The sequence below is a fragment of the Narcine bancroftii genome, chromosome 12, assembly GCF_036971445.1.
Source record: "Narcine bancroftii isolate sNarBan1 chromosome 12, sNarBan1.hap1, whole genome shotgun sequence".
Taxonomy (NCBI): Eukaryota; Metazoa; Chordata; class Chondrichthyes; order Torpediniformes; family Narcinidae; genus Narcine; species Narcine bancroftii.
This window is the reverse complement of record NC_091480.1, coordinates 88049086-88073319: the sequence shown is the minus strand read 5'-3', so window position 1 is coordinate 88073319 and position 24234 is coordinate 88049086. Positions and strand designations below refer to the sequence as shown.

At 43.3% G+C, this 24234-nt stretch overlaps 2 non-coding genes across 2 annotated transcripts; one reads left to right on the top strand and one right to left on the bottom strand.

Moving 5' to 3' along the window:
* Positions 1-15654: 15654 nt before the first annotated feature.
* trnaq-uug (transfer RNA glutamine (anticodon UUG)) lies at positions 15655-15726 on the top strand. The gene has a single exon. It is a non-coding gene; the product is annotated as a tRNA-Gln (tRNA).
* Positions 15727-17053: 1327 nt separating this feature from the next.
* trnaq-uug (transfer RNA glutamine (anticodon UUG)) lies at positions 17054-17125 on the bottom strand. The gene has a single exon. It is a non-coding gene; the product is annotated as a tRNA-Gln (tRNA).
* Positions 17126-24234: the final 7109 nt, after the last annotated feature.

The window sequence follows — 24234 nt, the reverse complement described above, 5'->3', positions numbered from 1 at the left end:
CCTGGAAATTGGAAGATAATTTGAAAATACAACAATGGTATATAGAAATGAATAAATGTATTCCATTAGAAAAAATAACATATAGTTTAAGAAGTAATATTGAAATATTTGAACAAATATGGGAGCCCTACATGAAACACAATAGCGAAAACCTACCGGGGACAATCACTACCTAAATTAACGGAAGGAGAAGGAAATGAAAAGAATGGACTCAGTGGAATTTCTTGTGTATTTTTATTGAATGACAACATTGTTTGACTGGTTTAATGTATCCTAGATTTTGTACTTTAAATGGACGGGAGGGGGGAGGTAGGGAGGGTGGGATGGGAGGAGGGAGGGGGGGGGGAGAAAATGGCATTGTATATGTGTGAAAAGGAAAAAGTGTGTATCATGGTTAATGTGATTTATGGTGTGAAAAATAAAAAAATTTTAAAAAAAAGAATGTGAATCTTCCAAAAAAAAATCAACTTCTCTTTAAATATCCCCAAAGATCTTCAATCTACTAGGATACATAATTCCAGAGATTCACCTCTCTCCACAGGATGAAGTTCCTACACACCTCTTTTTAAATGATCTTGAAACTTTGTACCCTCATTTGAATTCTCCTATTAGTAACATCACCCAGATTCATCTTCCTTTATGTTTCAATAAGTTTGCCGCTTAATTTCCAAATCTTCAAACATATACCCACTGGTGATAGGATTGATCACTGTGAATTAGCATAATTTTTCTATTCTGGGCTGTCTTCAATGCTTCAATTCATTACTTTGGGTTAAGATGATTTTCAATGGCACAGCACCATCTTTTGGAGAGGTGGCAATAAATTTCTCCCCCCTTGAATGACGGTAATGCATGCCTAAAACTGATCTCTGAAAACAAGAAGTAGAATACCAACGTGCTCCAAACTGAATACAAAGGAGTTTAATTAGAAGTATTTTCCATTTCTTTTTCTCCTGCCAAGTGTGGTCATGTAATATTTAAGAAAATAAATGTTATTTCAATTCATGCCAGGCAACACTTCCAGTTTCTTACAAAGGTGGCTTTGTATTCACTGTGTAAGAGCAGTGGCTTTCAAATTGCCACCTAAACATTTCTTCCCACTTATGGCTTAAGGTGGTATGTGAGTGGAAAGAAAAAGTTTGAAAACCACTATTTTAATTGTACCTAATTAACTCATTATGTGCATTATCATTGAGTTTACAAATTGTTCTGATTTCTATGTACGAGCTATTGGAAACTATTTAAGCCATTATTTTATTACATTAATGTTTAGGATCTGAGTTTTGGTGGCAAGGGCAGCATTTATTGCCTATCCCTACTTGCCCTTGAGAAGGTGGTAAGGGGCACCCTTGTGAACCACTGCTGACCTTCGAGAAAAGGTATTTCCCAGTGCCCTCTGGTGAGGAGTTGCAGGATTTTGGTCTGGCAGTGATGAAGATAATTTTCCAAATCAGGTTATGTGCAACTGCCTCTGGTGGTGTTATCACATACATGAAACCCTTTTGTTCTTAGAAGAGAAAAGCAATTAAAGAGGACTATGCTGGAGAAACTCAGCTGGTCACACTTACCTTGATGAAGGGTTCAAGCCCAAAACGTTGGTTATGTATCTTTATCTGTGCTACCTAAACTACACTGTTTGGCCTACTGAGTTTCGCCCACATTGTGTTTTTATTTCAAACACGGTGTCTGCAGACTTTTGTGTTTTACTTCTTGAGAGGACCTTGTGACAGGAGGAACAAGGAATGGTCTATTTATTATTTGCAGCAAATCAGGGAGGGAGTTGGCATGCAGGGCATCAGGAAAACAGACACAAAACAATCAAAGTTCCAAATGAATCCACGGTATCCAGTAATGTGCCAAAAATAAAATATAATTGTAATTACTGAAATTATTGACACGTTAAAGACTCTTGTAGTGGACAATTGGTTGAGGAATAAATGGAGAAGAGCATGAGAGATGTCTGGTTGTGAGACCATAGGTTTACCAAAGAGAAATAATTGATGTCATTTATTTCGCATCTACCACTGGAAAATAGTTCTACACCTCATTAATGTTCTGTCAGCTTGTACCTCCACCTGTTCGGGTACAATCAGCCAAGAAATATAAGGTGGCTTTTGGAAAATTTAATGGCCCTTGACTGTCATAAATATTCAGGATATTTTTGGTAGGAAGGAAAGGTTTAAACTTTCATTGTGGGGCTCAGAAAGAGCTTAGTGTGAATACTGTTACTTCCATGCCTTCATCTAAAGAGAAAGGGACAAGAGCTTCCTGCAAAAGCCAATGTTTAATGCTAGTAGCATGTTAATGATGCCATCATTCTCTACGGTACAAAGTTAGAGAAAGGCTTTGCCATTTTGAACAGGCAACTTAGGTTGTCAACTAAAGACAAGTTAAAAACTGCAGATGCTGAACTCCAGGAAGGGTAATGTTAAACGTTGACCTGTTGGATTTAACTACTTAACCCACATCTTATTTGTTTCCTTCAGGCAGCTGTGTTTCAAATCTTCTCTGCCATTAGATTTTCTAGTTGAGATTTGACTCGGTGAGCAGACAGGCCATTGAGAGTTGAGTTGATTTTGGATCTTTAAAATGTGAGATATGTGTTCTTGGTCACAATTTTAATTTGTCAAAAATTAGCCAGCAAAATATGTTTCCCTGCGCAGGATTTCCCCTTGAGAAGAAGCCAAGCTATTGCTCAGGAGGATTTTTTTTTATAATTTCCTCTTCAGTCAGCTTAGCACAAGAGGCGATAAGTTCCTCATTATGCATGGTTCCTAGGGGTGCAATAAAAGACAAAGAACAGGCAGTCCCCAGGTTACGAATGAGATCCATTCCTGTCTTTAAACTCGTAGGTAAGTCAGAACTTGCTGCACGTACAGCTTTTAAATCACTGAAAAGGATTCGAGCCTTTCCTTGCACTAAACTACAGGCTAACAGGCAGATCACACTGATTTTGATCTGCAATGTTAATGGCAAAGTGATCTGACTTAAAATGACAGACAGTGTTCTCCTTCCTCGAGCCGATGAACCGCTGAAGTCCGTTTGTAATTATTAGTAGGCTGTTAAACTGGACATTCGTAACCTGGGGACTGCCTGTAATATGTTTATAAACGAACTGATTTGTACTTGTTTGGTTAATGATTTAGATGTCCGTCTCAGGGTAAAGTAAAAATTGTACGTACATCAGAGAACACTCTTACCAATGAGCCACATTAAAGGCATAAAAACATAAATAAAATCCTGGTAGTTTCCTTTATCTAAGAAGTTTATTTCAATGTCACTTTCATTTTCTTCACAGATTCCTTGGTTACACTTTATTTCAAGCTATGCTAACAGGAAATTCTGATCTGTAGTCATTTCATTATAAATGACCCTTGCTTTTGAAAAGCCTGGGTGGCCTGAATTAAATTTGTTTTGCCAATAGACAGCTGGGCATAAACTAAATGCATACTTTAGTCTGGGGTCATACTATAAATATACCATATTAAGGCTGAAGTATTTAAGAGGTCATTCTTTAATATACAAGGCAACAGTAAAAACAGCCTGTGTGCAAAACAGAGCTATGACTAATTTTGCTGATCACTTTTTACTCATTTCAGCGCTGCAGTGTGATTCCAAGGTATCCTGCTTACAGTTTTAAAGGTTTCCTTAAGTATGGAACAATAGATTGAGAATGAAGATTCAACTATTTTTAATTGAAATAATAGATTTTTAAATTAGACCTCAGTTATTGCATGCATTGCAATATTTCACTGGGGTCAAAAGAGGATATCAGGTGTAGGTCCATTAACTATCCACAGTTGTAGGTGGAGTTAATTGGGGTGAATTGACTTCAATGCACTGGGTATCAGTGCTGGCCTTTCCCAGCTCATCAGAAGACCATACACCAGGATCGGTGCCAGAACGATTGTTAGAGGAGAGCATTAGGCTAACCGGGTGGGGCACAGTCCGACAGTCGTAAACACACGGGGAAGAGGGGTGATCTACCTGCCAAGCAGATGTAAACCTCCTCCATCCCTCTGACAGCAGCCAAAAGCACTGTTTTTATTGCATGGAGAGTCACTAGCAAGCATCAAGCTGGATGCTACGAATTCTTGACACATGCTAGGGATGCGGGCAGGGGCGGGGTTGACGGTGAGTGATGGCCACAAGCATATCAGGGCACAGTGCCTCGCAAGAGGGGACCATGCCTGCGAATGCCTCCCCCCACCCCCCACCCCCCCACCCTTGGCACCGACCATGCCATACACCAACATTGACCAAAGTTAGTCATTCTCTGTCTGGTCACTCTCTAACCAGATGGAATTAATGTTGACTTCTCTGGTTTCTACTAGCCTACCCCTGTTCTCTCTCTCTTCTTCATCCCTCCACATCTCCACCCCTTTCCCTCTCCATTCACAGGGCCATCCCCCTTCCCCTTGGTTGCTGGTGTGCCCTCCCTCCATTATCCATCAATTACCTCCTGCCTGTGGGACTTTGCTCCTCCCTGCCCCTCCACCCACCCCTCCACCATTTTGCTCAAGCACCTACCTACTTTTTGCTCATACCTTGATGAAGGGCTCAAATCCAAAATGTTGGTTATGTATCTTTATCTTTGCTTCACACAGTTTGACCTGCTGAGTTTCTCAAGCATTGTGCTTTTTACTTCAATCTCATTGTCTGCGAACATTTGTGTTTTACTCCACCAAAGTTAATCACATCCAACCTGTTAACCACTGGTTGAAGACAGCAACGGAGAACACCTCTGGACTCCTAAAGTTGGACACCAAAGCATGGCTGCCTGTAATATTACATATTGGGCAGCATGACACAGGGTGCAGTTTAGTAGAGCTCCAGCAATCTCTGTTCAATCCTGACTTCCAGTGCTGCCCCGTGTAGAGCTCACACATTCTCCCTGTGACCATGAGGATCTTTTTCTGGTGTTCAGTTTCTTCTCACAAGAAAAAAAAAACAAAGTTTGTGGGTTAATTGCCCATTATAATTTGCCATAGTGTGGAGATGAGTGGTAGAATCTGAGGGGAGCTGATGGGAATGCAGGGGTGAGTGTAGGATGAGTGTATCAGTGCAGACTTGGTGGGTCAAAGGGCATCTTTGTGTGCTGTCACACAATTCACACATTCTGTCACTGTCCATCTATTTACTGGAAGCTTGCAGCAATTTTTGTGAATTAAGGAAAAATCTCCCATCCACCAAAACTTCATCGATATCTATTATCGTCTTGCAAAGGTTTTCAGGACCCATGAGTTTATCTTTTGACAATCAACATCAACCTTGATGAAGTTTGGAAAACTGAATCCCAAACAAACATTTCACAAGGGAAGAGGAGGCATGGAATTGTGATAGGGGACTCTATAGTTAGGGGGACAGGTAGAAGGATCTGTGGAGGAGATCAGATATCTCGTATGGTATGTTGCCTCCCTGGTGCAAGGATATGGGATATTACAAGATGAGTCCATGGTATACTGAGGTGGGAGGGAGAACAGCCAGATGTCATGGTCCATGTGATACCTTGTACTCCTTCAGCTAGTCTCCAGCAATCCACAGCCTGGAGTGAATCCCTCGCCTGCAATTGCCAGAAGCCCACACCCTGGCGGTTCCTCAATCTCAGGTCGTCAACTGCCTGCGCCTGTGTGTGTTTCAGATGCACCATCCCTCACTGGTCTGCCACTGTGGTCACCGACCCATGTCTTCTCCTTCTCAAATGGGGTGTGATCTTCCTATTTCCTGGTGCCTTGCGCCAGTCCTCTGTTTCCTGGAGTCTGCAACCCCCGATGCTATTGCTGATCATAGGCAGTCTTCTTGGGCGCAGAATTTTTAAGTAAAACCATCGCCAGGCTCCATTAACAGCCATTTAAAGCCTGTACAGAGCCAATAGCGGTTGAGGTGGGCGGTTAGTCCCCGTAGAGCGCATCGGATGTCCCCCAAAGTTCCTCAACATGATTATCCAACTGCACGAAAACCAACAAGGTCGGGTCAGATACAGCAATGAGCTCTCTGAACCCTTCTCCATTAACAATGGCGTGAAGCAAGGCTGTGTTCTGGCACCAACCCTCTTTTCAATCTTCTTCAGCATGATGCTGAACCAAGCCATGAAAGACCCCAACAATGAAGACGCTGTTTACATCCGGTACCGCACGGATGGCAGTCTCTTCAATCTGAGGCGCCTGCAAGCTCACACCAAGACACAAGAGAAACTTGTGCGTGAACTACTCTTTGCAGACGATGCCGCTTTAGTTGCCCATTCAGAGCCAGCTCTTCAGCGCTTGACGTCCTGCTTTGCGGAAACTGCCAAAATGTTTGGCCTGGAAGTCAGCCTGAAGAAAACTGAGGTCCTCCATCAGCCAGCTCCCCACCATGATTACCAGCCCCCCCACATCTCCATCGGGCACACAAAACTCAAAACGGTCAACCAGTTTACCTATCTCGGCTGCACCATTTCATCAGATGCAAGGATCGACAATGAGATAGACAACAGACTCGCCAAGGCAAATAGAGCACCATCAGTACCGTTGCCATTATCCACATCTGTAAGGCAGGAGCATGACTTCAGCTGATTCACACGACTACCAGCCTGACAGAAAATAAACTGGTCTTTTTTTTGTCAAATCCAAAGTTGCTGAGGGCTGAATAATTTAAATCTCAAATCACATCGAATGGAAAGTAAACGCTCCAGCTACCAATGAAAGCCTGCATGACATAAGCTAGTTACTAATCTCTATTTAATCCTGTGGCAATGTTACATTACACCTTTACCTGCATGTGAACTTACACTGTGGTGTACAGTGAATGCTGGCAGTAACTAGAGAGATTCTTGGGGGCAAGGTGTTGAGGAATCGCTGGCTGTTTATAACAGCTATCACTCCATAACCTCAGCATAGCCTATGTTCTGAGTGTACAATTTTCCTAAGAACTGGTCCACTGAAACCTTACCTGTTCCAGAAAACAAAAAGCCTAATTGGCCGTCAGGAATGCTCAACTTGGATTCCATTTGGTTTCATAACCAGATGTTCATGATGGTTGCTTTGAGATGATAGAAAAGGAAACACAACGCGACCAGCTGAGGGACGCCCGACACCAGGGCTCTCAGCTGGAAGAAGAGGAAAGCGACAGGAAAGGGAGTGATAGGAAAGAAGAGCAGCAGCAGGAGACCCAACGGATGAGTAGCCCAGAAGAAGAGGACCAACAGCAAGAAGCCAAGCAAGAAGAAAAGAAGCCCAGAAAAGTGAGGCAAGCAACTCGTCAGGAAAGTCAGAAGAGGCCCAGAGACAAGGGAGATGATAGAAAAGGAATGATCTAAAAAGGATGAAAATGAGGTTTAAAACATAAACTCATGTAATAAATATATATACATTTAATACACTAATACACGATATTTTAAAAGCAAGAAAAAATTTTAATGGTAGGACGGTAGGAGTTATGCGAGTGTTTAATGCTGTTCTCCATCGCTATAGGGGATACTCTAAACTACAGGAATATTAAGGTTCGAATATTATACTTGGCAAATAAAATGACCCCTGATTTTGGGGTGACATTTTTAAGGTTCTGACTCCGGTATAAAGAAAGGAAGTGGAGCCATACTGAAAAATGACAAATTTATAACCAAATATCACACAGAGCAATTTCAAGTGGCTTGTACCTGGGGTGTAGGGGTGAAATGTATAGCTTTACCTGTGATTTGTGGAAATGATCAGTGGCCACACATTGCCCTAAAGTAAATGAATTACTTTTTTCTTTCTGCTACTGGAATGCCGCATAATTTCATTTGCTATGATTCCAAATTCAGTCTTCATTTTAATCTCTAAAATCCCTTTTTCCTGGCCTCTTTATAGTACCTCCTCTACAAATGCAATCGTATGATCAGCATTGACTCCTTTTGAAACATTTTGTTCCCAACCTTGGGCATAAACTACTTTCAGATTTTTGCATCATGAGCTCTCATGGTTTCCTGCAAGACAGCCAATTGTAAACACCCCTATAGCTGACGAATGATGTACTTTGGCTCAGTGGCAACCAAAGGATGAAAGCAGGCCTGAAGATCCATGTCTCTAACTTGTTCTTTGAAGGCTTTTCCTGTTAGTTGTTGACTTGCTACAAAATTGTTATAAAATGTAAGAGCTTGGAATAAATATGTATATGTGCATACATTTGTGCATTGGCCAAATAATTAATCACCATGTGTCACTTTGAATTTGATATGCCATTCATTCCAATTTAACAATGCTTGTAAAAGAAGCCATCATTTTAGAAATGTTCAATGTTCAATATTGAGTTTATTGTCATATACCCAAGTACAATGCACAGATGTGCTAATATTTTTACTCACTACAGACAAACAGGCACATAAGATACACCAACTAAAATAGTAAAAATTTGAACTATCACAAATGCCAAGACAGAAAAAGAGATAATAAATAGCAGAGAATAAATATTCAGTTCCAGCTAATGCAAGAAAAAAGTGACATTTCAGTAGCGACTTCAGAAAAATCAACCAACAGTTTTAAAAGTCATCTCCTCAAACACTTGGCTGTTCAATCAAGAGGTTAAATTAAAAATTACAAGAGAACAATTTATAATATTACCTAGGAAAAGAGAAATTGCATCATTTAGAAAAAAAAACTTCAGAAGAGGGATAAATGCAAAAGCATTGCCTGAAATACCAAAATAAAATAAAGATCCTGCAAGTGCACATCAGGCCAGAAAAAAAAAATTGATTTATATTTAACCTTGGAAATTTTGATGGCAACACAGTGTCAGATGCCTATTCTTACATTAATCCCACCCCAGTTCCTCAGATAGTCATTTATGTATTAAGCATAATGTCAACATCACTTGTTCAACAATAGTGCCTGAATTCACCTCAGAGCTACACCTGACCAGAAAAAAAATCTTTCAGAAAGACTTCCAGGAAGGAAGCCTGCAATCGCATCAGACACTACCCCAGGAATATCATAAAGAAAGGGACCGCCAGAAAAAGCATGTGTTTCCCCTTCACTATACCCCTTCTGGGACTTTCTGTTGGCACAAGGAAGCGACGTGAACCTGGTAGAGATAAACTCAGCCCCAATTTCCATGCAATCACTTCATGAAATACTGGTTCCTGCTAGAAGTTCCAGAGTCTTCAGAATAAATATCTCCAAGTAAATTATTGACTTGACTCTTCTACTTAAAGCTACACACTCCAGTCATTTCTTATTATATATCTTGATTGACCCTGTTTTTTATTCAATCATTCCATATGATCCTTTCAGGTAGGTTATTTCTGTTTTGCAGTAACTGAAAGAGAGATATTTGCTTGTTTTATGACCAGACTGAAAAGTTCTCTTGCATTGAGTAACCTTCCATTTTCTCATTTAAAATGACAGGCAGAAATCTTTCTGACCCTTTCACAGTGCATTTGTAAGATACTCAAAATTATCACTGTGGGATGTGAACTTCACATGTCAAATTGATTTTTGAACCTTAAAATTGAAAATGTCATCATTTTTTTTGTAAAAGACAACACCCATGGAAAAAAGGGGGAAAAAAGGAGTGCAACGGTTAGCACAACATCTTTACAGCGCCAACGATTGAGACCGGGGCTCGAATCCCAAACTGTCTGTAAGAAGTTTGTACGTTCTCCCCGTGTCTGTGTGGATTTTCCCCATGGGCTCCAGTTTCCTCCCACCATTCAAGATGTACTGGAGGTTGTGGGTTAATTGCGTGTAAATTGGGCCACACAGACTCGTGGGCCGAAATGGCCTGTTACCATAATGTAAGACTACATTTTAAATATTTATTTGTTACAAATAATAGATAGAGTGAAGCCACAACAGAGCAGTATGCCACTGGTGTCATTACCTGGACGGGAAAAGATTTACACTGCTGATGGACCAACGGGTCATTGCCTTCATGTTTAACACAAAACTGCGGGGTAAGATCAAGAATGATAAAATCCTGAGGTGGAGAATCAAACTCTCCACCTATAACTATGATATCCTGCACCAGCCAAGCAAACTCAACGATCCCAAGGATGCCCTATCTCAGGGGACGAGCGCCAGCAAGCATCTCGACCCCCTCCAGCCCTTCCACGATGATCTCTCCCACCCAGGAGTCACGAGGTTGATCCACTTCATAAAAGCACGGAACCTCCCGTACTCCATTGAGGACGTCAGGTCCGTCACCAGACACTGTCCGGTCTGCGCGGAATGTAAACCATAGTTCTTCAGGCCTGACAAGGCACACCTCATCCCTTTGAATGACTGAGTGTCGATTTCAAGGGACCATTGTCCTTGACGAATAGGAATGTCTATTTCCTTTTTTTTTAATTTTTTATTTTTCACACCATAAATCACATTAACCATGGTACACACTTTTTCCTTTTCACACATATACAGTGCCATTTTCTCCACCCCCCCCCTCCCTCCTCCCATCCCACCCTCCCTACCTCCCCCCTCCCGTCCATTTAAGGTATAAAATCTAGGATACATTAAACCAGTCAGACAATGTTGTCATTCAATAAAAATAAACAAGAAATTCCACTGAGTCCATTCTTTTCATTTCCTTTTCCTTCCGTTAACTTAGGTAATGATTGTCCCCAGTAGGTTTTCGCTATTGTATTTAATGTAAGGCTCCCATATTTGTTCGAATATTTCAATATTATTTCTTAAACTATATGTTATTTTTTCTAATGGAATACATTTATTCATTTCTATATACCATTGTTGTATTTTCAAATTATCAGGAATGTCTATTTCCTTAACGTCATAGACGAGTTCTCCAGATTCTTGTTTGCCATCCCCTGTCCCGATATGACCACTGCCAGTTATCAGGGCACTCTGCAGCATATTCACCCTCTTCGGGTACCCAGATTATATTCATAGTGATCGGGGGTTTTCATTCATGAGCGACGAGCTGCAACAGAATCTGTTGGCTAGAGGCATAGCCACTAGTATGACCATGAGCTGTAACCCCAGGGGAAACAGCCAGGTGGAGCAAGAAAACACCACCATTTGGAAGGTGATCCTCCTGGCCCTTAAATCGAAAGGCCTGGTGGAAGTCCTACCAGAACCACTCCATGCCATCTGATCTCTCCTATGCACTGCTACATGTTTTCCTTCCCCAGGAGGTCGGCGACTGGAGCCAGTCTACTGCCCTGGTTCTTATCTCCGGGACCTGTCCTGCTGAGGAAACATGCGAGGGGCCATAAGACCGACCTGTTGGTGAAAGAGGTGCAGCTCCTGCATGCTAACCCATAATACTCTTACGTCCAGTACCCCGATGGCCATGAGGACACAGGCCCTGTCCAGCATCTGGTGCATGCAGGAGACACCCACCTACCCCCGGCCCCAGCCACCACATACATACATATTCCCCCCCCTACAGGGACTTTGTGCAGGCTAGCGACCCCACCCCCCAACCCCATGCAGGACCCTCACAGCCGAACCCACCTCCACAGACAACCAAATCCCAACGCCTACGGCGACATCCTGCCTCAGGATACCTGACCAGCCACGGAGCCGACCAGTACACCCCCAGCGGAGCTGTGCAGGGCACAGAGGCAGAGGAGGCCACCCTTTAGGACTGAGTTTTGTTTGAAAGAGGGGTGACTGTGATGATATGTATATGCTGCTCTGTGCATAAGTGACTGGCCTGCCCACTGATGACTCGACCCCATGTAACCTTTCCCCTGTGTGACCTGGCCGTAAAGGTCAACCTCCCTACCCCCTTCCATTCATTCGAGCACATGGAGTTGGGCCAGCTGAAATCTAATGTGGATTAAAGCTTATTGTTCCTCACTCAGTCTTTAGAGTTAGTGATGGAGCGTATCACCTTCACTGGATCAAAGTCTGCATTAATGCAGTCAGGTATAATTTTGTGCCAGCTGTACAGAGCTGTTGTTGAATTTTTTTTCCTCCGGGCAATGAAGTATAATGAGTTAGGGATCAAATGGAATTTATGAAGGATAGAAATGTGTAACTACTGTAGTTGCAATGTCACATCTTTTTTTTATTTTTTTTTTATTTTTCACACTATAAACCATATTGACCAAGATACATACAGACATTTTTTTCTCTTGAATATATACAGTGTCATTTTCTCCCCCTTTTCCCCCCTCCCTTCCCTCACCCCCCTTCCCATTTATTTAAAGTTCAATCTATAAGATACATTAAACCCGTTAAACAATGTCGTCACTTAATAAAAATAACCAGAAATTTTTGTCTTTTACTTTCATATATTGAGTCAGTTCATTTCATTGTCTTCTCCTTCTGTCATTTTAGGGGGTGGAGGTCCATGGTAGGATTTCTCTATTGTATTTCATGTATGGCTCCCATATTTGTTCGAATATTGTAATGTTATTTCTTAAATTATATGTTATTTTCTCTAATGGAATACATTTATTCATTTCTATGTACCATGGTTGTATTCTCAAGTTGTCTTCTAATTTCCAGGTTGACATAATACATTTTTTTGCTACAGCTAAGACTATCATAACAAATCTTTTTTGTTCTCCATCCAAATCTAGTCCAAATTCTTTATTTCTTATATTACTTAGGAGGAAGATCTCTGGGTTTTTTGGTATATTGCTTTTTGTGATTTTATTTAATATCTGGTTTAGATCTTCCCAAAATTTTTTCACTTTCTCACATGTCCAAATTGCATGTACTGTTGTTCCCGTCTCCTTTTCACATCTTAAAGCCATTCTTCCAGTGATGACCATCTGATACTTTCATATTTCTTATGATCTTTGTGTCCACTCTACTGGTCATTTAGAAAACTTCGATCTAGATTGACGTAATTTTTAAAGCCCAGCCCTTATTGACTGACACAGGATGTAGGGCTGATTTCATTTTTGAACTTGTAGGAAGCATTTTAGATAACACGTGCATACAAATCCTGCTGCTGAATTTTGCTGAGTACTCTATAATTCCTTTATCTTGCTCAATCCTCCTATAATTGTTCTTTGCAAATAAAGAGTTTTAATCTTTCCTTTAAATAAGACCTTCTGGTAAGAAATGCCTTTATTACACAAGTTTTCAGAATGTTCCAGTAAAGGATCATTATAAAAGATATTCGACCAGACCAGGTCTGTAAGCTTCAAAACCTTTAGATTGCCAGGTTGGCAACGTTGTCTTTGTGAGGTGTCTCCAGTGACCATCACATCAAATTTAGGAGAGAAAAACAAGCTCTACACAACATAAGCGAAGCTCCGTAAAGTCTTAAAAAGCAAACGCAAGACTCGAACATGTAAACTATTTAAAAGAAAGACTGGCATTTCGAAATTACATCATTTCTTTTCTAAGGAACAATAAACAAAATGGAATACGATCTGGTATTTCGCTTTGCACTAAACTCCTGTTATAATACAAAACCACATCAGATTTTTGGTCAATATTGCCATCTAGTGCAAACTCAGAGTTGCTGGAGGAATGCAGCAGGTCAGTAAAGGTTCACACATGAAATGCTGCCTGGTTTTTTTTCCCCAGCTACAGATGCTGACTGACCCTGCTGAGTTTCTCTTTGTTTGATCAAGGTTCCCACGTCTGCAGCTCTATTGCCATCTGTTAGTTAAAGATGTGTGATTAGAGGAGCTTAAAAGAGAAAAAAAAAATTCAACCAATTGCAAATTCACTGGCTGGATAAGCAAACCACCATCAGAGTCTTTTCCAGACCAACAATGAAGTTGAAGTTGAATAAAGGATTAACCATCACCTAGAACAACTGATTTCAGTCGATTTTGCCATTTTGTAACCAAAAATGGAGAATACGAGAAACGGGAGCAGGATAGGCCATTGGCCTTCTTAAGGTGGCAAGGTCCGACGAAAGCGGTTTGAATCTGGCACTGTCTGTAAGATGCAAGAAGTTTGTACATTCTTCTCGTGTCTGCATGTCTTTCCTCTGGGTGCTCCCATTTCCTCCCACCGTTCAAAGCCTATCAGGGTTGTAGGTTAATTGGATGTAATTGGGCGGCACAGGCTCATGGGCCAGAAGGGGCTGTCTAAAAAAAGTCTGCCCGGCATTCCATCCAGACAGGCTGAGGAAAGGGTTAACAGAAATTGTAGGTTGAAAGTTGTTGCGTCTAGTGGGAGACTGCCAAAATGGAATGGAAGGTTTGCAGGTGGCCTCAACTTGGCAGTACATGAGACTATGGACAGACATGTCAGTGTGACCATGGGGAGTGGAATTATTGTTGCTGTGGACACAGCAACAATAATGATATCAGGCCTTGTTGCTGAGAAAATATGACTAAATAGCTGATTAAGCAAATGATCAGTCTATGCTTTCCTGGATATTACTCAATGATTTGCAGGAGAATTCCCAATGAACCACAGTTGAAATTACAGATATTGGAGGAAAGAGCAAATTAATTCATGGCTGGAGAGAAGAAGAGGGAGAATGCTTCAATTCTGAAGGGATGACAAGTTTCTAGGGCAGGTGGGACGTATAAATGACAGATTCTACCTCGGCATGCCTGGAGCCAATATTTCTACAGGTGCTGTGTTATTGGGGCTATTAAAGAGGTTTAAAATTGGTTTAGCAGGTGGATGGGAAATCTGGTTAAGCATTTGAAATGGCAAGGCAGGAGGTTAAGGGCCAGGTGCTGAAAAATGGAATGCGTATACAGGTACACAATCCTTTATCTGGACATCTAAAATCTGGAAAGTTCCAAAATCCGGCAAGTGGGGAGAGAGATGGCAGCGCGAGTCAGGCAGGCGAGGAGGAGAGACCGGCAGCGCGAGTCGGGCGGACAAGGGGGTGGGAGAGAGACGGCAGCACGACTGGAAAGGGGTAGGGGTGAATATGGCAGAACAACTCGGGTGGGCTTAAATCTGGCTTTCCGAAATCGAGAAAAATCCAAAATTTGGAACACACTGTCCCCCAAGGGTTCCAGATAGAGGATTGTGTAACTGTAGAAGGATAGTTGGTGGTGTGGCATGAGCATAATGGACTGGTGAGTCCTTTCCTGGCTGTAAAACTCCGAGACGCTAATACTGGCCACCCTTGTGTTACAGGATGTTGGATGAGATTGCTGCATTTCTAGAAAACTGTCTATATCCTGAATTTTAGACATACACAGTACAGTAGCAGGCCCTTTCTGTATATGTATTTGTCTGTATGTGTGTAATGTCCAATTGTGCATCTACATGTGTTGAACTAAGGACCAGAGAACGCTGCTTCGTCGGGTTGTACTTGTGCAATCAGATGGCAATAAACATGACTTGGCTTTCGGCCCAGTTACACCCAATTGACTTACAACCCCGGTATGTCTTGAGTGGTGGGAACACCTGGAAGAAACCACCCCAGGAAAACGTACAAACTACTCACAGACAGCGCTGGACTGGAAACCCCCTCTCTGCAGCCTAACTGTGACGCCCCCGCATCATCTGCCCATGCATCAGGAAACGTGTTTTAAAATTTGAGCTGATCTACGTACTTTTTCCGCAGTTCGGCACGGGTACCTTTTTTTTCTCATTTCTCATCTCTGAGAGTCAAGCTTGAAAGTCCGCAGACACTGTGAAGGATGAACACAACGCTGGGGCAACTCAGCAGATCAAACCAAGAGACTCAACCAGGGCTTGTGCCTTCTGCACCAGTGAATCTCTGTCCAGGTGGCTCACATTAACCAGACCCTTTGATGTTCTCCAGCAGGCTGGGAAGTATCCACTTTTGTGCTGTGGTCCCATGGTGTAATGGTTAGCACTCTGGACTTTGAATCCAGCGATCCGAGTTCAAATCTCGGTGGGACCTCGCACTGTTTTAATGCTCCCTGCCATTGACCAGTGCTTGGTCTTCCTTAACCACCTTCTTCTCAATGAAAGAGACTCGCAGGTCCATGAATGAAACTCAGCAGGTCAAGGGTGCAGGGTTGTAGGTTCATCTTTTAGAGTCTTCCTGGAATATTATGCAATTAATCCAGTCGTGCAACGTCCCAGGGAGGAAGGGAGGGATGGGATGGTGGGGGGGGAGGGAGGGGATGGGGGGAGGAGGGAGGGAGGGGATGGGGGGAGGGGGGAGGGAGGGGATGGGGGGAGGGAGGGATGGGAGGGAGGGGGGAGGGATGGGATGGGGAGGGATGGGATGGGGAGGGAAGGAGGGAGGGATGGGATGGGGAGGGAGGGATGGGGAGGGAGGGATGGGGAGGGAAGGAGGGAGGGATGGGGAGGGAAGGAGGGAGGGATGGGATGGGGAGGGAGGGAGGGATGGGGGGAGGGAGGGAGGGAGGGAGGGATGGGGTGGGGGGGTGGGAGGGAGGGAGGGATGGGATGGGGGTGGGGGGGTGGGAGGGAGGGAGGGAGGGATGGGGGGAGGGATGGGGGGAGGGAGGGAGGGATGGTGGGGAGGGAGGGAGGGGATGGGGGAGGGGGGAGGGAGGGGATGGGGGGAGGGGGGAGGGAGGGGATGGGGGGAGGGGGGAGGGAGGGGATGGGGGGAGGGGGGAGGGAGGGGATGGGGGGAGGGAGGGAGGGGGGGGGGATGGGGGGAGGAGGGAGGGAGGGGATGGGGGGAGGGAGGGAGGGGGGGGATGGGGGGAGGAGGGAGGGAGGGGATGGGGGGAGGGGGGAGGGAGGGGATGGGGGGAGGAGGGAGGGAGGGGATGGGGGAGGGGGGAGGGAGGGGATGGGGGAGGAGGGAGGTAGGGGGGATGGGAGGGGGGATGGGAGGGAAGGAGGGAGGGATGGGATGGGGAGGGAGGGAGGGAGGGAGGGAGGGATGGGGAGGGAGGGATGGGGAGGGAAGGAGGGAGGGATGGGATGGGGAGGGAGGGAGGGATGGGGTGGGGGGGTGGGAGGGAGGGAGGGATGGGATGGGGGGTGGGGGGGGTGGGAGGGAGGGATGGGGGGAGGGAGGGAGGGAGGGAGGGATGGGGTGGGGGAGTGAGGGTTGGGATGATTGGGGGGTCCCATTGATAAACTTTCCACTCACTCCAGCAGAGAGTGTCAATCAGTGCACAAGCTATTTAAAGCCAGCAATCGAAATAAAAATGCCCAAATCACAAGGACTGTTGAGGCAGAGCTTGCAGATGTGGTCAGAGATGAATCAGGGACCACTATTGGCGAGTAGAAAAAGTTTGGCGAGGTCCCACCGAGATTTGAACTCGGATCGCTGGATTCAAAGTCCAGAGTGCTAACCATTACACCATGGGACCGGCTTGTCGACAGCAGCGCAATAGGTTCCTTAATAAGGGCAGGACCGGCCCCGCTGCTTCGCGCCTGGTCGTTCTCGCTTCTCTCTCTCTCTCTCTCTCTCTGGGGTGGCGGCCAGGACCCCGCTCCGTCCCCGGCGGGCCGAGCGGTCGCGGCGCGCCGAGGGCTCGGCCATTTCCGCCTAGGGCGAGAATCTCGCGAGAGTTGCCCGCGGCGATGGCGCGGGGGGAGGCCTTGCCCAGGGATGAGGTGTCCGAGGATGGCGCCTGACTCAAAAGCTCGCGGCTCAGCCCCAGCAAACGCCCCCCCCCCCCCCAAACCACCACCAGGGGCGCTGGAGGCCGCATCCTGTGCATGAACTGCCCCCCCACACAGTGAAACAGGGTTCACAGCATCAGACCTCAATTTTAGCCACTTTCAGGTGCCGGGGCGCAGATAACGCGCCGTGAGTGCAGGTGGCCGCGGTGAAGGCGCCTTTCTGTCACCTGAACGGTGCCGGCTGAAGGAGAGCCGCGTCGACCGAAAGCCGGCTCCTGGGGCGGTGGTGGGGGGGGGGGGGGGGGACGGCGGCTCCGGCCGTGGCCCCACTGCTGCTTTCAGGTGCGACGGGATGGTCGGAGCCGGCGAATGTACCTACGGGAGGAGGGTTAGGTGCGTGCCCCTCCTAGCCGGGTTCTCCACTGAGGGGTGGAATAGGCGGCTTTACATCGGGGGCTTTTGGCCACGTGAAAGGGCCTTGTGAGGGATCTCCCCAGAACAGGATGCTTCGCCTCCCACCCCAAACGAAATTGGCTTGAAAGATCAGCAGCTGATTTTTAACTCAAGACACAAATATCAATTTAGGGGGGGGTCAATGCAATTTTATCTACCGTTTCTCTCGATTCAAATTTTAAAACTGATGAAAACAAAAATGGAGTGGATACCATTACGAGCCCAGAGGACCCCAAAACCCAGCAGCAGTAGATATTCACCAAGACAAATGGTTACTGAAACAGAAGTTGCTTTTAATTATCTTGAAACATGAAAACAGAATCACACTTTAACTTCACCTAACGTAACCCCTTTCTAATTCTAAGCGCTCGTGTATGTAATGCACGTGTAAGTTCAGGAAAGCTCTTTGGTTCACAGTCCAATCTCACTCTTCCAAGTTCACTGGTCTGCAGGCAATTCTTGTACTGTGCACAGAATTGAACATGTATAAAGTTCACCAGGCTTTGGTGCTTGAAAGGTAAAGGGTTACCTGCTCTGGAAGGTTCTTGTTGGTTTTCAGACAGAGATTTGTTGTCCCAGGGCATCCACAACTGATGTACTTCCATCAGCCACTCCAGAGTCTTGCTGACAAAACTTGTCCCTTCAGGGTTCTCCAGATGATAACCTGTTTCTTTCGGGTCACCACAGAGTGCCTTTTTGTTTCTCTTATTCCAAGTGAAACATTAGACAGCCAGTCCTCTCCTCTTACATGAACCACAAGGGCTTTGACCAGGCTGTCTTCAAAATGGGGTTTTTCCATCAGCTTGCCAGCTTGTCCTGTTCCAGTCCCAGTGCCTCTGTACTCTCTCTCTCTCACACACACACACACACACACACACACACACACACACACACAGAGTTTGACTCTCTGCTTGCAAAACCACATGACCCTCAGAGAATAACAAGTTCTCTTCCAGACAATCTGCGGCTCCAGCATGAACTTTCATCTGTTGCCTTTTGTAAACAACAATCCATTAGTGAAGTGCTTTGAGCACTCCTCAAAGCTCTTGCAATTTGAGAGTTCATATGTACAATACCTTCAATAACATTAGTTCTTCAAATGATTTGGATTTCTTTTCTTTATTCAGATAAATCTGTTAATGTCATTACAGCATCAGCGACCCTGGTACAAATCCGCCACTGTCTGTAAGGAGTTTGTACCTTCTCCCCACATCTGCGTTGGTTTTTTCCAGGTGCTCTGGTTTTCCCCCCACCATTCAAAATGTACAGGTTTTGCAAGTTAATTTGCATAGGAATTGGCTTCTACTGTGCTGTAAATAATTTTTATTAACTTTATTGGCAACTATAACCACAAAGGCACTCTTAAAATTTACACTGTGACCTCAATTGTTATTCTAATGACTAATCCTTCCATTATTCTCAAAGGGAAGAATGTGAAAATGCAGCAACAAACCTTTGATCTAATGTGAGCTCTGATCCAGCTAAAATCTTTCCCAACAAACCTGAATTCATAAAGTCAGTATTCACTGTGCAAGTATGCAACGTCGACCATTAGTCTATCCTCTGGGGAAACACTACATGCTAAACATCCATCCTAGCCTTGCCCATGTGCAACCTATTTGGATGATTAATCTATCATACTGAAATAATGCACCTACAGGAACACAATACTGATTGCAGCGAAGTCTATTATTTCCTTTCAATCTAATTTATTAGATGCTATGACATGTGGGAAATGTTGTTTATTCACCTTGGTAGCATAGTGAAAACCTGTAAGGTGTACAACACAAAAGTCTGCAGACACCGTGAATGAAGTAAAAACGTAATATGGAGAAACTCAGCAGATACTTCTGCACAGCGCAGTTAGCGTAGCGGTTAGCACAATGTTGTTACAGTACCAATGACCAGGGTCCAAATCCTCCACTCTAAGGAGTTTATATGTTCTCCCCATGTCTGTGTGGGTTTCCTCTGGGTGTTCTGGTTTTCTCATACCATTCAAAACATACTGGTTGTAGGTCAGTTGGATGTAATTGGGCGGCACGGGCTCATGGGCCATAAGGACCTGTTACTGTGCTGCATGTCTACATTTATATAGCAAAGGTAAAGATATGTTTCGGGCTTCAACCCTTCATCAAGGCATGAGCAAAATGTAGGCAGGCGCCCAAACAAAATGGTGGGAGGCAGGGGTAGGGGAAGGAGCATTATTATGGAAATATCTTCATTTTTTTAACTAAATAGTTCAAATCAAATGAGACATAAGGCGTTCGATTCTAGGCCGGAAAAAAAATTACACCTGAATTACGTTTAATTTATATTTTCTCTAAGGACCAGCACTGATGATCCATGTAAAATTTCTAATAAGTTCTTATTTTGATCTCAGTGGAAACATTTTTCATGAATTGGTATGCTTAAGACATCTTTTCTGCAACCAAACTTACATTCAAACAGAAATTCGATGTAGTATTGTTTGTTTGATTGCATTAGGGTTGATAGGAATGGGAATTGACATGAACTCCCTAACCTGATAGTAGCATTTTAGCAAAGCTCGTATTCAAGAAGCAAACCTGCTGATTGGCTGATTCTCTAAAATTAGTATTGACAATGCAGTTCTCTCATGATCTGATTTGTAGATGCCTCAACCTCTGTGAGGTTAATGGAATCAAATTAAGTTATAAACTTCCAGGTTTCTGTGGAAGGAATTTACAGGGCAATTATAATCATGAAGGAACTACTGAAGTTTACGTGGATTTTATTTCAAAGGCCAATGAATTTACAATCGAACCATTCAATGCTGGTTTCTTTTCTTTTTTTTTGTTTTAAGAATTATTCATTACAAAGTCTGAAATTCAAACCAGTAAAATGTGCTTTGACCTTCAGAGCATCCGTTTGATGTCACTTGATCTTAAGGATCCTGACAAAACAGTTTGCAGCAATAATGACATTCAAAAGAGGGAAGTGGATGAGTTTACCTTCAAGATGCAGTTCATTTTCATGTAATAAAGGCAATGCAATATTACATGGCTTTTTCGTCTGCTGTAAGGCAGAAATTACCTGAAGCACCGCTTACAGTCAGAGAAAGAGAAATAAAAGAGAGTCCCTCCCCTCAGTCATCGAGTGTCCGTGGATTCGCCTCCGGGTGCTGCCACAGCCAGAGTCCAGTCCAAACCATTAGCAGCCCAAACTCTAGATCACTCCATCACTCCATCAAACCTCCATCACTTCAGCACCCTCTCGAATCCGAGTTCTGATAACGAGTACCCCTTCAGCCAGTCTCCAGCAGTCTGCAGCCCAGATTGAATCCCTCGACTGTGGTCACCAGAACCCTGCGGCCTCCATGGGTTTCTCACCTTGACTGCAGGCCCCTAGGAAATGCAGCTTTTGATTCCTGTTTCTGAATCACACAGATCTGGGGGAAGGGGTTATGATAGAGGAAAATGTGGCATAGTAAATTCCTTAATATATGGATTCCTCATTGATGAGGATATTTTTAAAAAAAACATAATGGTTCTCAAATCAAAAAGAACAATATACTCAATCCTATGGAATTAGCCTAGATCTTAAAATTTATCTCTAGAACATAAAATGTCCAAGGGATATTCCAATGGTAGTTTTTTGCATCCAATTTATCTTGAAGAATCATTTTGCTTTAAACAGTTCACGTCTTTGTTCAGTTATTTATAACCATTTTATTCCATTTACATTTTTAAAATTATTGTCAAACCCATACTTTCAAGTAGAGGTCATCTATTTATTATCATCCTAAATGTATTTTCATTTATCATTTAGTCCTCTACAATCCAAGTTTATGATTTTGTTGCGTTCATTTTGTATTCAATGTGTATTCATAGTTCATCTTCAGTTTTTTTTAGAGTTGATCATTGAACCAGTTTCATTCTTCTTTACTTGAATCAATTTCACATGATTGAAGCCAAAATAAAATGCATACAGCCATCGATGTTTAGACTGCAGAGAATCTTGCCCAAAACATGTAAAATGCAATGCAAGCAACAAAATAAAATCTCATACCTATTGAAAAGTTAAACAGTGAATGGAATATTACAGTACAAGTCCAAAAATCCAGATGCCAGAAATTTGAACCACCTGAGAATCTGGACTTCTCAAACTTTTTAAATTTAGCTAGCTTTTGTGTGAGTGCATGCATGGTAAGCGCCACAGATGCAGGGTGGCAACAAGTGACCACGCGGAAGTCGCAGAAATATAAGACCAGACTCCAGGAGACATGTCTTCAATCATTTACTTCCTATTTCCAATGACAGTATCTGTATATCAAAACAATTCTACATGGCATCACACAAAGGTGCTTTAATATTACTGATTAGGAAACTTTCATTTGGCTCCAGTAACCATCTAGCTAAATTCTTAAAGTGAAGTTTGGCTCCAGCCTGATAACAAACTGGAAGCTTATTTCTACTTTGGAGCTCTGAGCATTTGGCACAAAATCCTTCACACTATCCATACAGAGAACTAGAAACAGCTCAGCTATGTTCAGGATTAAAACAAAGACAATATGAGTGCAGAAAATGCGTAAAACTGAGTGAGAGAAGTAATTATTTGTAAAGTGCTACAGAATTTCTTTGAAACTATGCCATTGGTGCCCTGTGGTTCGTAAGGGATTACTTAAGGTGATATGTAAGCCGGGGGTGGGGGTGGGGGAAGAGGTTGAAACAAATTGATTAAACATTTGTACCCAGGTGATACTGCCTGACCCATCGAGTTCCTCCAGCTTCTTATTGTGTGTACTTCCACTTAATTAACTGGCCATGGTGGACCAGAAGAATTGAAACAAATGCTGAATGAGGCAGTTTACCAATCCCACATTCACACTACATGATTGCGAGGTATGTCTTGTCCATAGTGTAATCATAAATACACCTTCAGTGCACCAACTGATGGCGCACAAGAGTTAAATCTGCAATTCACATAAAAGTCCAGGCCATTTGTAAATGTAAAGATACCTTCACTGAGGCATGTTGAAGAAATGGTAATTTAACATGAAAAGGTTACTGTTAAGAAAATTACTGCTCACGGTTATCCCATATTCCATCTTCTTTTATTCATACCCTGAACTAAGGCGGAAACTCAATCAACTGCTCTAATGGATCTGAAGTCACATACAGGCCAGACTGCATTTGGATGGCAGATTTCCTTCCCTGAGGGATATTAGTGAACCAGATGAGTTTTCACAACAACCTGGTGGTTTTGTGATTAATATTACTGAGACCAGTTTTAATTTCAGATTTCCTTAATTACTTGTATTTAAATTCCTTAGTTGCAATAATAGGATTCAAATTTTGATTTCTGTCGTATTATGGTGGTTACATTTTATTATGTATTAAACTCTTAAAGATTATTTTATTCAATTTGATTAACAAGATTTTATATTATGTATTCTTTTTTCACCATGCAATTCAGGAGCTTTTGCTTGATTTTCATGCTAAATAGATTGGAAACATTCTCAGTATCAAGAGCAAGAACATTTTTATGACAAAGACTTTGTTTCCTATTGGGATTTTTTTATTATTTTAAAAACAAGCCCACAACTTATGAGCACAAACACGAGGCCATGGTTGGGGGGTTGGGGTGGGGATTTCTGTCTCCATTAGGAAGCAACTGGTAAGCCTTGTAACATAAAATTTATTGTGACTTCAAATAATCCAGCTTTAGAATTTTGAAAGGATGGACGAGAATTCCTTCTCCATCCAGCAGGGTACAGATAAGGGTAGAATCCTGCCCCAAGTAATTGATAAGGTACAATTTAGCCAGGGAGTCATTCAGCAGGAGGAACTAGACCTTCACCCACAAGCCCTACTGGTGGCTACATCAATCTCGATCAGACCTTGTGCATTCATTTATACCTCTTTTCAGGCATCATTCTTGTTGCTTCCTGTCTACCCCAGAACTCAAGGAGGAAAAATACCTTCTGGCAGCTCTGTATTTGGCCTGATTGTCAGCAAGAGTCCACAAACCTCTGATATCCATAGATCTTCTTTCCATGATGGTCTCTCCTCAGATGGATCCTAGGAAACCCCTCAGCAAGGGTGAAGCAGAGCAACACCAAAATATTTAAAAGGTATTTCCAATAGCCTCATGAACAGGTGGGATTAGTTTAAATTGGCATCAAGATCAGCAGACATTGCAGGCTGAAAGATCTGTGCTGCACTGTTCTAGGGTCTCCCTTTACGCTTAGAAAATGATAATTTTTCCAAGCACATATGAAGGGATACAGACTAAATAACTTAAATCGTGGTTTCATAGAACGTACAGTATCGACCTTTCAGCCCTCGATGTTGTGCCGACCTATATATTCCTACCAAAAACATTCCAAACCCTTCCTACCTTGTAACCCTCTACTTTTCTTTCATCCATGACCCTAAGAGAC